The following is a 16,231-nucleotide window of genomic DNA, read 5'->3' on the forward strand; positions in this document are numbered from 1 at the left end:
TTCTGGATTCTGTTTTGTTCCATTGATCTATTCGGCTAATCAATAAAATCACAATGTCTCAATGACTGAAAGTTTATAATGAAATTGTTTTTTTCTGATTTTATTTTTTAAAATTTGTTCTTTTCAGCTATATATGACAGTAGAGTGTATTTTGACATATTGCACATAAATGGAGTATAACTTACTCTAATTAAGACCTCATTCTTGTAATTGTGCTTGAGGTGGAGTTTCACTGGTGGTGTATTCATATATGAATACAGGAAAGTTATGTCTGATTCATTCTACTGTCTTTCCTATTCCCAGCCCCCACTCCATTTACTTCATTCCTCTTTGTCTAATCCAAAGTACTTCTATTTTTCCCTACCACCCCCACCATTCCCCAGCCACTTAATTTTGTGTTGGCATCCACATATCAGAACGTTCTGTGTGTGTGTTTTTTTTGGGGGGATGGTATTATTTCACTTAGCATGATAGTCTCCAGTTCCATCCATTTACTGGCAAATACCATAATTACATTCTCTTTTATGGCTGAGTAATATTCTATTGTGTGTGTGTGTGTGTGTGTGTGTGTGTGTGTGTGTGTATATATATATATATATATATATATATATATATATATATATATGTATATCACATTTTCTTTATCCATTCATCGATTGAAGGGAACCTAGATTGGTTCCATAGTGTAGCTATTGTGAATTGGGCTGCTGTAAACATTGATGTGGCTGCACCACTCTAGTATCTGATTTAAAATCCTCCGGGTATACATCGAGAAGTGGGATAATGAAATTGTTTTGACTATTTTAGATCCCTTCCATTTTCATGAGGATTTTAGACACAGCCTGTCAATTTCTGTAAAAAGCTAAGTGGAAATTTTGGTTGGGATTATGTTGAATCCATAAGTTAAGTGGGGGTACTTATATCCTAAGAATATGGAATCCTCCAAATGCTGCACAGCATATATTCAGCTCTGTTTATTTAGGTCTTCTTTAATCTCCCACTGCAGTATTTCTTGGTGTGTTCATTCTTCACATCTTCTGTCTGACTAAGTAGGCCATATTTTTGATGTTATTGTAAATTGCATTTAAAATATCTTTCTGCTTCTGATGGTTCATCATCAATATATAGACACATAATTGATTTTTGGATATTGGTTATATATCCTTCTGGCAAACTAAACTCACTCTGTTTTCTAGCAGCATTTTTTTGTAGCACACCCTGGATTTTCTACATAGACAGCAATGCTATTTATGAATAAAGACGGCTTTGTCTCATCCTTTCCAGTTGGATGGTGTCTGCTTCACTCTTCTGCTTGGTTTTGCTTACTAGATCCTCCAGCACAATGTTGAGCAGATGCGGCAAGAGTGGGCATCTTTGTCTCGTTCCTTATCTTAGAAGGAAAAGTATTCAGTCTTTTATGACTAGGTATGCTCTGATGTGTGGATGTTTTATGGATATCCTTTTTCAGATTGAGTAAGTTCCGTTCTTAGTTTGCTAAGAGCTTTATCAGAAATGAATGTGGATTTTTTTTTTCAAAAATTTCACGTCTGTTGAATTAGTATATGTATTTTAGTTTGTTCAATTGGTGGATTATACTGATGGACATTTTTCAGATGCTAAAACATCTTTGCATTCCTGAGACTCCACTGGGTCAGAAGGCATTGACTTTTAAAATATAGTTTAATTCAACTGGCTAAAATTTTGATTATGATTTTGCAACTATGCTTATGACACCATTTACATTTAATGGGATTATTAATAGGCTTAGGTTTAAGCCTGTCTTTTGCAATTGGTTTTCTATTTATCCTATCTGCTTTTAATTCCCTTTACCCCTATTTTCTGCCTTTTGGTTGAATATTTCTTATGATTCCAATGTATCTCATTTTGGGCTTTTTAGCTACATCTCTTTATTCCATTAGTTTAGTGGTTGCTTTAGGACATTCAGGAGTCCCTCCCTGTGTCCCCTGGATCCACAAGCTTGTCTAGTGGGCTCAAAACCCAGGGGGGCTGGGTTCCAATGTTTCACGGGGTGGGGTATAGACTCAGTGCAGTTTTGAGACTGTATTTGAAACTCTAGTTAGTTTTCTCTTTGGGCATGATGCAAGAAGAGGGTGTGAGAGAAGCCATGTACCAAGAGGTACCTTCTGGAAATCTACCAGGAGAGTTGATGAAGCAACCTGGAAACACTCAGCTAACTGCAGACAAAGGTACCAGGAAAAGGATTCCGACCTGTTCCTCCCCAGTGTGGAATCCAGAGCAGCTTCAGCGCTCAAAAGAAGACTTCTTCTCAGGTGAGATCCCCTGTCTTCTCACCCAACCATACTGGCATGTGGCAGGTTTGGGCCCAGCTGCACAAAATTCCCAAGATTTAAAAGTGCTTTTGTGATATGACTATTGAGAGCCTTCCAGATGGTTTCCTTTCATTTCTTCAGGATCTCCACACTTGCCACCTGTCGGCCTTGGTCCTTTCATCTTGGAACACCTTCTGTTGTCCCCCATTCCATCTGCTTAAATCCCAAGGTCTCGGTCTCAACCTCAGGTGGAACTTCCTCCAGAGGGGACTCCCCACACTCCCCGCCCTTGAAGTTGGCCTCCCTGGTGCTTCTGTCCCACTCCCACTCCAGCTCAGATAGCACCCCTCTCCTTATCCAGCTTATAGTCTAGGGAGGGGACGGGAGAAGAGAGGGATTGTTACAACAGTGGGACATCTTATTTACCTCTTCTTATTTACTCCACGTCACACAGCCAATGACATTGTGGGTTGTGGCCTTCCTGGTCTTAGCATTTCCCCCAGGGACCCAGGATGAGCCAGCTGATCAGCCAGTGCTTTAAAACCCTTATGTTGATGTGAAATATCAACTCTGCTTCAAAGGGAATAGGAAAATGGTTGGTTCTGAGCCAAACAGGAGTGACCATGGCCTGGGAACATGCATGCACGTTACTTTGAATGACACGTTCCACCATAGAAGAGGTTATGTGAGTTTTATAGTCATAGGACAAAACAAAGCCATAAATCGATTTGCTTATCACAAGTGTTGATGGGACGTCAGGCGGGCGAGCCACAGCAAAGCAGGGGAATCCTTTGTATGGCGTCAGAAACCTCTTCTTAGCTTTCGTGTTAGTGGAGGCTACAGGTCTGCTAAGCTTAGTGAGACATTCCAAGAGGCTTACCCAACAGTCACATGAATATCAGACCAGATACAAAAGATAAGATAGTCCGAGATAATCTTGGCTCTAGACCTACTACAGACCATCTTTCCATAGTTCCTGTACTCCTATCAGCCAGGGTCAAGCAGTCTGTGGGATTATTAACACAGTTGTAGCTTCTTTTATTTTTTTACTGGTTCTTTTTAGTTATATATGACAGCAGAATCCATTTTGATATAAATATATAAGCATGGCATATATCTTATTCTAGTTAGAGTCCCATTCTTAGGGATGTACATGGTGGTGGGATTCAGAGTGTTGTTTTCATATATGTACATGAGAAAATTATGTCAAATTCATTCCACTGTCTTTCCTTTGCTTACCCATTCTCTTCCCTCCATTCTCCATTGTCTAATTTTCTATTCTACTTCCCCATCCCATTGTGAGTTAGCTTCCACTTACCAGAGAGAACATTTAGCCTTTGGTTTTTTGGAACTGGCTTACTTCACTTAGCATGATAGTCTCCAGATCCATTAATATACTGACAAATGTCATAAAGTCATTCTTCTTTATGGCTGGGTAACATTCCATTGTTTATATATATATCATATTTTCTTTATCCATTCATGTATTGGAGAGCACCTAGGATGCTTCCATAGCTTAGCTATTGTGAATTGAGCTACTATAAACATTGATGTGACTGACTGTGTCACTGTAGTATGCTGATTTTAAGTTCTTCGGATATATACTGAGGAGTGGGATAACTGGGTCAAATAGTGCTTCCATTCCAAATTTCCTGAGGAATCTCCATACTGCTTTCCAGAATGGTTGCACCAATTTGCAGTCCTACCAACAATATGTAAGTGTACCTTTTCCTCCACATCCTCACCCACACTTATTGTTATGTGTGTTCTTGATAATTGCCATTCTGACTGGAGTGAGATGGAACCTCAGTGTAGTTTTAATTTGCATTTTTCTAACTGCCAGAGATATTGAACATGTTTTATATTTGTTGAACATCTGTATTTTTTCTTCCATGAAGTGTCTGTTCAATTCAGTTCCTTTGACCAATTATTGATTGAGTTATTTATTTGGTGTTAAGTTTTTTGAGTTCTTTATACATCCTGGAAATTAATGCTCTATCTGGGATGCAGGTGGCCAAGATTTTCTCCTATTCTGTAGACTCTCTCTTCATGCTCTTGACTGTTTCCTTTGCAATGAAGACACTTTTTACTTTGATGCCATATCATTTATTGATTATTGATCTTACTTCTTGTACTTTAGGGGTCTTACTGAGGAAGTCAGCTCCTGAGCTGGTATGTTGGAGTCTTGGGTCTACCTTTTCTTGTAGCACATGCAAGTTTTTGGTGTAGTTTCTAGGTCTTTGATGCACTTTGAGTTGAGTTTTGTGCAGGCTGGGAGATATGGGTTAAATTTCATTATACTACATATGGATTTCCAGTTTGCCCAGAACCATTTGTTGAAGAGGCTATCTTTTCTCCAATGTATGTTATTGGTAATTTTTCATGGGGTTGTCTCTATGTCTTCTATTCAGTTCTACTGTTTTTTTTTTTTTTTGCCAGTTTTGGAGCCAAAACCATGGTGTTTTTGTTACTATAGCTCTGTTGTATAATTTGAGGTCTAGTATTGTTATGTATCCTGTTTTGCTTTTTTCATTGAGGATTTCTTTAGCTATTCTGGGCCTCTTGTTTTTCCAAATGAATTTCAAGAGTCCTTTTTCCATTTCCATGAAGAACATCGTTCAAATCTTGATGATAATTGCATTAAAACTGTATAATACTTTTGGTATAGTCATTGTGGGAATATTAATTCTGCCTATCTAAGAACACGGGAGGTCTTTTCATCTTCTAAGGTTTTCCTCAATTTCTTTCTTTAGTGTTCTGGAATTTTCATTGTAGAGGTCTTTTTCCTCTTTTGTTAGATTGATTCTTAAATATTTTTTGAGGCTATTGTGAATGGGATTTCTTATTTCTCTTTCAGTTGATTCATTATGGTAGTATAGGAACACAACTGATTTATGATATTAATTTTGTATCCTGCTAATTTGCTGAATTCATTTATGAGTTCTGTAAGTTTTCTGGTGGAGTTTTTTGGATTTTCTAAATATAGGATCATCTCATTGGAAAGCAGAGCTAGTGTGAGCTTTTTTTTTTTTCCTATTCATATCCCTTTTATTTCATTATTTTGCCTAATTGCTCTGGCTAGAAATTCGAGGACTACATTGAATAGAAGTGGTGGAAGTGGGCTTCCCTTTTGTGTTCCTATTTTTAGAGGGAATGCTTTCAGTTTTACTCCATTAAGAATGATGTCAGCCTTGGGTTTTTGGTATACAGCTTTTACAATGTTGAGGTATGATTCTTTTATTCCTACTTTTTCTAGTGTTTTAATCAGGAATGGATGATGTTCTTTATCAAACGCTTTTTCTAGATGTGGCTTCTCATACTCAGGATCTCAGTGGCACATAGATATGTGCTAAGTATTATAAACCATCAAGAGTGGTGAAAAGAGACACAGCCAGTGTCCATGACAATCCCCACCTCCCAGGAAACTGCAGGCAAGTTTTATGATGGTGTTGATGATGGAAATACATATTCATCTTGTGTCTAGCACTACCCGAGGTGTTTTCTCACAGCTGGCCTCAGTTTTAGACCCCTGAACAACCTTGGAAGTGCTGTGTTTCATAGATTCTGAGACTCTCCATTCCTCCTGTTCACATCTCTAAGGTCACCTGCATCTTAGGATCTATGGGGTTTAATGCTTGGTATTTGTACCTCATCCCACATAAAACCATGGTGGATCTTATATTGTGGTGTGTGAGATTTGGTGCATGGTAGTAGATACGACCCTCATGCTTCCCAGGTAAAAGAGCACAGCCTCCTAGAGTCCATGTGAGACTGGTGGGACACAGACTCCACATATATTCTGTTTGCCCTGGAAACCCAAGTGCTGACCTGCACTGGGGAGGTTGATGCTCCAGACTCGGGAGCTGACGAGCTCCCTGGAGATGCACAGGACAAAGGTGACCTGTAACCTTGCTCAGGCTCTAAGCACCTCCTGATCACTGCCCACTCTGCCTCTGTCTCAAGATCTTATTTTCGTTTTGCATTGTTAGCTTGGCAAGGAAAACTATTTCTGCCTGTTTCCCTATTTTTGACACACCTTGGTGTTTTGAATGTTTTATGCTCTTTTTGTTATTTTAGTTATTAAAGTTTGTTTTTGTCTTACCAGATGTTGGTTTTACTAAACAGATCAGGAGACACAGACAGGAGGGAAGTATCAGGCTCCCATATTATTTTTTTCTTCCACTCCTCTCAGTTACCCGACAGCTGGCTGGCTACCTTTGGAGATGTCTTATGGCATCTGCGATTGATGACTGGAGAAGTACCTGCAGAAGTTCCCATCCAGTGCCAGGCCAGACAATAATGTTATCTCCTGATGGGAACAGTTTATTCCTGGAGTTCTCTGATCTGAGCTTACAAGGAGAACGACCCAATTGTGGAGCAATTTCCCTGAATATCCTGGCAGTCAGGGCTGAATGGTAATGGTCCACATCTGGAGGAACCTGATGGGTCTCCCTGGCTTTCTGGTTTCCATCAAAGTATCTTATCATTCTCTCACAGGTGGCTTGGAAATGGGGAGGTGAGCTTTCAAAGAGCAAATGGATGTGCAGAGCTGAAAGGGATCCTTTGATTCAAGCCCTTCATTATACAGATAAGGAAAGGGAGGCCCAGAGAAGGAAGTGGATTGCTGCAGTCACACTGGAGATGATGGCCACAACTCCAATCCAGGCCAATTCAATGTCATCAAGGACTTTGCTTGAAAAGAGTTATAGAGAATGTGCACTAATGCTTGGTGTGACTCTCTTGTGAGCAGGGTACTCATCCGCAATGTGAATTAGCTTTCTGCTAAGTCCTGGTCACCAGACCCCTCCTCAATCAAGGAACATGTACATGTTGCAAGATGCATCTTCTTGCTTGAGTTTCTAGTTGCCGTCTCTGTTCAGAACTCTCCGTGGTTCCCAAAGAGTAAAACCCACACTCTTTGGCACTGAAGCTGCAGGTGACCTGGCTGCCAACTCCCCTCCAGCTTACTTCTCAGCACTTCCTTAGCATCCTCACTTAGCCTGAGCTGCCTGCCATTCCTCTTGCAAGCCTTGAACTTTGCTCATGTTGTTCCATCTTCAGAAACGTACAACATACTTCTTCAATGTTGCATTTGTTTGTTTGCAATTTTAGAAATTTTATTTGTTAGATAAAACATGTGCTTAAATAAGCATATTGCATTATTTTTTAAATAATAGAAACAATCCTGAAAATAACCTCTTTGCCTATGGTAGCAAAACTACCAAGGTTAAATAAATTACCAAGTTCTAAGTTACCATGTAAGTATGAGGTTGTTTTATCAGATTAATAAAAAACAAAACCAGAATAAAACAAAAACCAAACAACAACAACAACAACAACAAAACCCAACTCTAGGAGGAGGGGATAGGAACCTACCTATTTGTTACCAAGACTTCTCTACCCAGTGGATTGTGCAGGCAAATAGCAGCCCAGTGTAGGGTATTCAGTGGAATGTTAGGTTTAGGGACAGACTGGAACCCGATGGTAGGTTTGCATGAACATGCAGGCAAGTGATTGGAAAACAGGTATCAGAACTCCAGCTTCTGGGATGGGTCTCTGGTGGCAGGTTCTGGAGACACAAAGGAAAACCATATAGATGTGGCTTTACCTCTAGGGAGCTTGCATTTTCATGAGCAAGACAAAGTTAAATGTAGGTTACTTCATCAAATGCTCATCAAAATCCCATGACTGTCATTTTACAGATTTAGAAAACTAAGTCTCTGAAAGGTCTATATCTATATCTATATCTATATCTATATCTATATCTATATCTTGAGGCTACCCAGATAATCAATTTCAGAGACAACTCCAAAGCCCATCCTCCCCGCAGGCACAGTTTCATTTCTGGAGGAATAAGGATTTAGGGCTGAGTAGTTTAGCAATGACTTGGACTTGGACTAAATATTACTGTTACTATTACTTAATGGAAAGTAAGAGGGGAGAAGCCTTTCTCCTTCACATAATTATTACATATTATGTATCAGAAGAATTCTAAGTGCTTTTCATGTATCATTAATTTCAAATCTTACCATCACTCCATGTGGTTAGAATTAGCTTTTCTATTTTTTTTCAGATGCAAAGACAAAGGTTAGAAAAGATAAACAATGTGTCTAAAATCACCTTGCTATGGTGTAGAAAGCCCTTCAACCTGAATCTGTCAGGCCATAAAATCTGTTCTTTCCAGGGAACCAGATTGCCTCTCTGTCTAGACACCATTGAAAGCTTCTTTCTTTTCCTTCTTCAAGAGAAGGAGATAGAATAGGAGAAGCTGAATATTAATAGTAAAAATAGAAAAATACTAAAAATAGCTTAAAAGGAAAAAAAAATGTCACCATCACCTAGCGTGGGTTCTGGGAGCCACCCCAGAGCTGTTCCCTTGGTAGGATGGCCTGCTGGCTATCACCTGCCTGTGGCCTGAGGTCCTGCAGTTCTAATGGATTTGCTGATCTGGGAGCTTTGAACCACAATCTGTCTTCATCTATTGTTCAAGGTTTCTAGGCATCCATGTTGGTGGAGGATCCTTAGGAAGATTAATCAGAGGAACAGAGGTACCTTCAAGTGGCCCAGCAAGTCCCAGATCTGTTCCCCACTGCTGTCTGTGCTTGGGGTCCACTGGACTGCTGGAGCTGCCCAGTCTCAATGGGGCAGGGTGCCCGGCTCAACTTCCTCATGCATTTTCCCCACTTATCAAAGCTTGATCAGATTCTGTTTGTGGTCATTTCAACTTTGACCTGAGATGTTGTCATTCCATACTCTTCCCATCTGGACAGCAATTTTCCCAAAGACCAAGAATAATTAAAAAAACTTTTTCATTGTTTTGTGCTTGATCATACTGAGAATTTCTACAGGAGTACGAAACATCTGGACCAAAGATGCTCAGGGTTGGGTCTGCACCCCTGAAGGTAAAAGATTAATGGTTCAGGGGCCAGGAAAGAAAGCCCTGGTCACTAGGCACTATCATATATTCTTCTATGTCATTGTAATAACTATTTTATGGAAGAGGAAATAGAGGCTCAGAGAGGTGCTCAAGGTCACACAGTTAGCAAATAACAGTGGGAATTCGAAACCAGGCCTTTATTCCCAACTGTGCTCAATGCTTAACACTACAGTCTCTGGTTTTCTGAGACCACATCAGAGTTGGGTGATATCAGGGTCCCAGTCAGTGGAATCTGGGTAGCCCATGTCACTGTCTTGAGACCTTTTAATTGTCCCCTTCCATTTTACAAGTGAGAGAAGGAACTTAAAAGTTTCTTTAATTCTAAACATTTCACAGTTTGAGCATTGTTTGTAAAGTCTTTTTGTCCCATCATCCAGATCCAAAATAAAAGGTTTGCATTCAAATTTTCTCTGTCATATTGAAATCTTTTATCTTTATTTTTTTTTTTGCTTTAAAAAGGGAGGAAAACAAACTTATTTCAAAGGGGAAATTTGATTCCACTGAGGAATTTGTATCATTCCCAAAACTTTTCAAAATGCATCATTTTTGAAGGAAAAAAATAACCATGTCTGCCCTTCAACATTTGCACCTCCTCTTTTTTTTTCTGGTTTTGAACATTTATTTTTTCATTTTATTGTGCTGGGAATCAAACTCAGGGATTTGCTTTGTTTATGAAGTATTGCTTACAATAATCAGTGCTATAGCAAAAATCCAGACATATTACTGGGAAAAGAAAGCAATACATTTTTCCACCTTCTCCCCACAACTTTTTATTTTAAAAAATATTTAGACTTACAGAAGAGTTGAAACACTAGTGCAGTGAACACCTACAAACTCAATTTGGATTTACCAGTTTATATTTTTTAGCACATTAGCTCTATCTACATATTTGTGTCCCTCTCTATTTTGCACACACGTTTACATACATATATACACACAACACATACTTTTTTTTTCCTTGAATCATTTGAAATTTTGGTATTCATCTCCTAAAAATAAGAAAATACTCCTATACTCTATTTATAACACTAGTAATAATTATACCTTCAAATTTTCTCAATTGCACCAGGATTATCTTTTTAAAAATTTTTAAATTTGTTTTAATTAGTTATACATGACAGTTGAATGCATTTATACACTTTGATATATTATACATAGATAGTATATAATTTCTCATTTTTCTGAGTCATGCAGTGACATATATACATGTAGAAATAATGTCTTTTCATTCTACTATCTTTCCTATCCTCACATCCCCTCCACTCCCCTCCCTTCACTTCCCTTTACCTAATCTAAGGAAACGATATTCTTCTCTATCCACCTCCCCTTTATTGTGAATTAGCACCTGTATATTAGAGAAAACAATTGGCCCTTGGTTTTGGGGGGGGATTGACTTATTTCACTTAGCATGATATTCTCTAACTCTGTGCATTTACTGGCAAATGCCATACTTTTACTCTTATTTAAAGCTGAGTAATATTCCATTGAGTATACCACATTTTCTTTATCCATTCATCTATTGAAGGACACCTAGGTTGCTTTCATAGTTTACCTTGTGAATTGAGCTGCTATAAACAATTGATGTGCCTGCATTACTGTAGTATGCTGATTTTAAGTCTTTTGGGTATAAACTGAGGAGTGGGAGAGTTGGGTCAAATGGTGATTTCATTCCAAGTTTTCTGAAGAATCTCCATACTTCTTTCTATAGTTGTTGCACAAATTTTCCATACACCATACACCAGCAATGTATGAGTCTACCTTTTTCCCCACATTCTCACCAATATTTATTGTTGCCTGTATTCTTGATGATTGCCATTCTGATGGGAGTGAGATGAAATCTTAGTGTTGTTCTGATTTTCATATTCTCTAATTGCTAGAGATGTTAAACACTTTTTCATATATTTGTTGATCGATTGTATTCTTCTTGTGTGAAGTGTCTGTTCAGTTCCTTAGCCCACTTATCGATTGGGTTATTTGGCTTTTTGGTGCTAAGTTAATTTTGAGTTCTTTATATATCCTAGAGATTAATGCTTTATATGTGGTAAAGATTTTCTTCCAATCTGTGGACTCTCTTTCTCACATTATTGATTGTTTCTTTTGCTGAGAAGCAACTTTTTAATTTGGATCCATCCCATTTATTGATTCTTGACTTTACTTACAAGAAGCTTACAGGACCCCAAATGTACAAAATTACAGCAGACCTGCACAAAAATCAACTCAGAGCACTCACTATAACAGAGACCCTGAGCCTAATAGAAGAAAAAAATAAGCCCAAATCTTCACCATGTCAACCTAGGATCTGACTTCCTTAACAAGACTCCTAAAGCACCCCTTCCTTTGAGATTAAATGACACCTATGTCTATTCCACTCAACCTTTCCAGTATTCTAAGTGCCAATTCCCAGGGCTTTCTGTTCCTTTTCAAGGAATAGCTCCTGATGGCCTGCTCTGGGCCTGTTGGGCATGCTCCCCCTGGGCACACTAGGATGGCTAAAAGAGCACCCATATTTGGGTGACTGACACATCTGAAGCTGAGATCAAGTGCTAAATGCTACAGCAGAATTGAAGTTTGACTTCTTGCGACTTTGGTTTCAAGAAGTGGAGTGGAGGGCGGGGAATTAGAACATGAGAATCAGACAAGAAGTTGGGGTTTATAAGTACCTGAACCACAGGCTGGGGATACAGGGACAAAATTAGGATGGACTCTGTGAGGACTGGGGTGCTGGGCAGGACCACAGATATTGACCCAGGAAGGTTGACCTCCGCAGGACTCCAGATGCAGGATAGTAAAATCTCAACTCAGCTCACCAGGTGGCCGGGCTTAAACAGTGACAGGAAGCAAGGGTCCTTTTAGCTCTGGAGCAGCCTGACTTAGATGAGAACGGAGGGACAGGGCAGCAGACTGGCCTCTGGGTCTTCCAGCCCAGGTTCCCAGGCTTTCCCATGGGCTTGCTCAGATACGGGGCCCCAGAAGGGCAATCTGGAGGGGAGGGACTGGGACACTGCCGGCAGTGAAACATAAAAAGGAGACAGAGTCTTTATTACAATATCTGTCTACTCAATATCTCCTCTTCGCTGTCTAATAAACCTCAAGTTCATCATGGCCCAAACAGGACTTTCCATGTACAACGTGTCCACCCTTCCTCTATTTCTGCCTCCGTCCTGCCCATTCCAGGAAATGGCACCATCATCATCCACTTGGGTGTCAGCTCGACAACCCAAGGGTCACCTTGACTTCTCTCCACTGCTATTCCCCACCTCCAGCTACACTGCCAACCCACCTCCCTCCATCGCTCCTTCTTCCTTCCTAAGTTACGTCATCACTGTCTTTTATTGGAAAACTAAAATAATTACCTGATTATCCTGCTTCCTTCCAGCTCCTCTAAGATCAAGTCTCCATATAGTGGTCAACAAGACCTTTGGAACCATAAAGTAGACCATGTCCCTCTTCTGTTCAAAACCTTCCCAAGGGCTCCCTGTCACATTCAGACTAAATTGTACATGGATCTCTGAGATCTGTCCCCTGCCAGCCTCTCTGAGGTCATATGTTATCACTCTTCTTCACTTGGTTCCAGTCCCAGGAGCTCCCTTTTGTTATGGAACTATACCAAGCTTATTCACACCTTGGGGCCTTGGCAGGTGCTCTTTTTCTCTATAATAAGCACTATTTTATCAATTATTTATGGATAATTTATTCTTTTAAACTCAGGTCTCAATTCCAATGTCAGTCCCTTAGAGTACCTTCTCTGATTACGCTCTGTGCTATATTACCCCTCAAACATGCTGGTTTACATGTGCTATTGTTTTCATAGTCACTGTCATCTATATTATTTTTGTTTTATCTTTATTTGATGTTTGCTTCCTAGTTCATGGTAGCCCACTGCCTTCACCTCTAACGAAAGCTGTGTGAGAGCAGGAACTCGCTCTTGTCCATTCTGTTTTCAGCATGTGAAATAACGCCTGGCACACAGTAGGGAATGAAGACATACTTTAAATTAGCTTTTAAAAAATTTTCTTTCTTCATACCTTGGGGTATTCCAGAGAAATCTTATTACCACATCTTCTTGGAGGAGAGGTGTGAGTAAGTGAGTAGGATCGATGACTGGATTTGGTGTAACCACAGGGTCCAGACATTCACAAGACCTCCACATTTATTTACCAGTGCTGGATGAGGGTTTTTCCCACATCCTGAGAAGTCCAATGATTTATCATTCAAGGGAACTTTGTAGATATACCTTAGGCCAGGAAAGAAGTGGGCCAGAACTATGCTACATACCCAGACTTGTTGATACGTATGTACGGAAATGTCACTAGAAGCAATTCTCTCTCCAGGTTACACTGCTGTGTTAGAGGTCATGTTGGGTTCCATTTCTCCTAGAACCAGCATACATTTTGTGAGCACTAGAGGTGTCAATATATCATCAAGCCACCTGAGGTACACTAAGATGGGGTCTGATCCTCGGGGATGCAGGAGACAGTTTTCAACACCTGATCATTGTAAACATGTTTTATAGTCTAGCTTCTGGCCCCTTTCTGTTTCTCCACCCTCTCCATGACTTCCCACTGCTGTGGGATAGCAGACATGTTCCCATGGGGATCCCAACTCTGGTCCTTCCCAGGGGAATGGGGTGATAGAAATGGTCCTGAAAGGTCTTACTGATATGTGGAGAGTACAGTAACTCGTATCAGTGCATCTCACTAAACTCAACCCCAATTTATCCCAACCCAGCTTCCCCTGTGAACCACAGTGATGCCCATGGCTGGCCCTCCCACAGCCACCAATACAAGGGCCAGCGTTCATTCTGGAGGTTGGAGCAATGAGCTAGTGACTTGAACTGATTTAGGTAAAATGATTTTTTTTTAACATTGTTCCTGTTTATATGATTGCTGCAACCAGTGCAGCCAAACTAGCAGGTTCTGGTGAGAGCCAATGGGAGATTAGAAAAATAAAGACTCACATATGCAGATTGTTGAAGATATAGTGGGGATTAGGAGGACCACTGCTCTCTGATGGAGAAGCAGATCTAAAGAATTATGCCAGCAGTCTTTATTATATATGTCTTATTAAGTATGTGATATCTTATAAATTGAGGTCATGAGGCACTCTGGCTTTATGTAACTTGCACTTGGATACAAATATTTGTAATAGAATGTGGATGTGAGCTGGGCAGAAGATACACTGAAGAGAAGAGTTGTAGCCAGATGAGATAAAGCCTATTCTAGTTGGAAGCTTTTCTTCAACAGAAATAAGAAGATGATGACAAGAATCAGGACACTCCTAAACAGAACACACAAGAGCAAAAAGGAGATGCAGATCATGATAAAGAGTAAGATAATTTGTACTCTCAGCAGAGCTCACACGGAGGTTAATAGTGGCTTTGTTCTGATGAATTCCTGTGCCCTTTCATTGTGTCCTGTTAAAATAAGTAGTAATTTATTCAACTTGATTTGGCGAAAGACAGATTAAAAAAAATTACATGAAACTCTTTAAATACAAGGACGTCAGTGTCAAACTGATTAATGAATGTCATCCACTCAAAAAGTACTTAGGATTTATCATTCATGATAAAACTTGAAATGCTTTGAAAATCTTACAGATCATACAGGAAGGAAACAATTTTATAGGGATTTCCCCGAATTCATTGTTATAGTCGTCCCTCAGTTATCTGAGGTGGATACATTCCAAGACCCTCTGTATATGCCTAGAACCTTGAATAATACTAAGTTTTTATATATACTAAATATTTTCCTACATATATTTACCCATGATTAAGTTTAATTTTTAAATTAGGCACAGTAAAAAATTGACAACAATAACTAGTAATAAAATAGAACAATTATCACAATATTCTGTACGAATGTATGTGAATATTGTTTCTCTCTCTCTCTCTCTCTCTCTCTCTCTCTCTCTCTCTCATCATTCTCTATCAAACTATCTTATTGTACTGTACTCTCTTCCTGGCCTAATGAGAGATAACATGATGACTACCTGATAAGATAAAATAAGGTAAATAATGAAGGTATTGTATTGTAATGTTAGGTTGCTATGTATGATTTGAATACAAGTACTGTAATACCTCCATAGTCCATCTGATAACCCAAATGGATACTAAGTAACTAAAGGGAAGGTAGCATATACAGTGTGGATATGTGGGGCAAAGGGATCACTCTTGTGCCAGGTGGGACATAGTGAGATGAAGAAAGATTTCATCACACTGCTTAGAATGGTGCATAATTTAAAACTTTTGAATTGTTTGTTTCTAGAATTTTCCACTTCATGTTTTCTGACCAAGATTGACATTGGTAACTCCAACGGGGGAAGAGGGACTTGCTTATCTTTCTGTTCCTTTCTGTAAAAAGCATGGTAAAATTGTTGTGTGAAGAAGATGATAAGATGATAAAAAAAGCAGGCAGGCAAAAATGCAGGAAAAAATGTTAATAAAAATAGAAAATCGGATTTTGCGATGTTTGTCAGCTTTTTAAAATTTATAGTCTATGTTGATGTATTTTTCTCATTCTACAAATTCACTCTTGAACTGATTTTCATATGCATAAGTTTGTATTCTCTTTCTTTAAGTGGACTCCTGCGGGAACAAATCCTGGGAGCCTCAAGCTATCTCCAGCAGACCGGAAGTTGTAACTGTGGCTTCTGTGGCCTTTGAGAGGAGAAACAAGGCACATAGACCTCTTCTAATAAGAAAAGGGGATAGGAAATTCTTATGTACTGTACTATATAAAATTCACATTTTTTTTAAGTATTAGTTAATTTGACTAACAAGACCAGAAACCCAATATATGATCTGAGCTACCTAGCTCAGGAAAAAAAAAAAAAAGGCCATTTTATCTATCAACCTCAAAGCATATTATTTTTGCATCCTGGAGTACTGTGTTGTTCTTCCAAAATTCTTGTTACCTGAAACTTCAGAATGTGCTTCTTTTGGTGTAAGCTTTCATGAGCCAAGGAATGCCTAGGGCCCTCAGGAGCTCTAAGAGGCAAGAAGGAA

Source organism: Urocitellus parryii, chromosome 11 (genome assembly GCF_045843805.1).
Source record: "Urocitellus parryii isolate mUroPar1 chromosome 11, mUroPar1.hap1, whole genome shotgun sequence".
Taxonomy (NCBI): domain Eukaryota; kingdom Metazoa; phylum Chordata; class Mammalia; order Rodentia; family Sciuridae; genus Urocitellus; species Urocitellus parryii.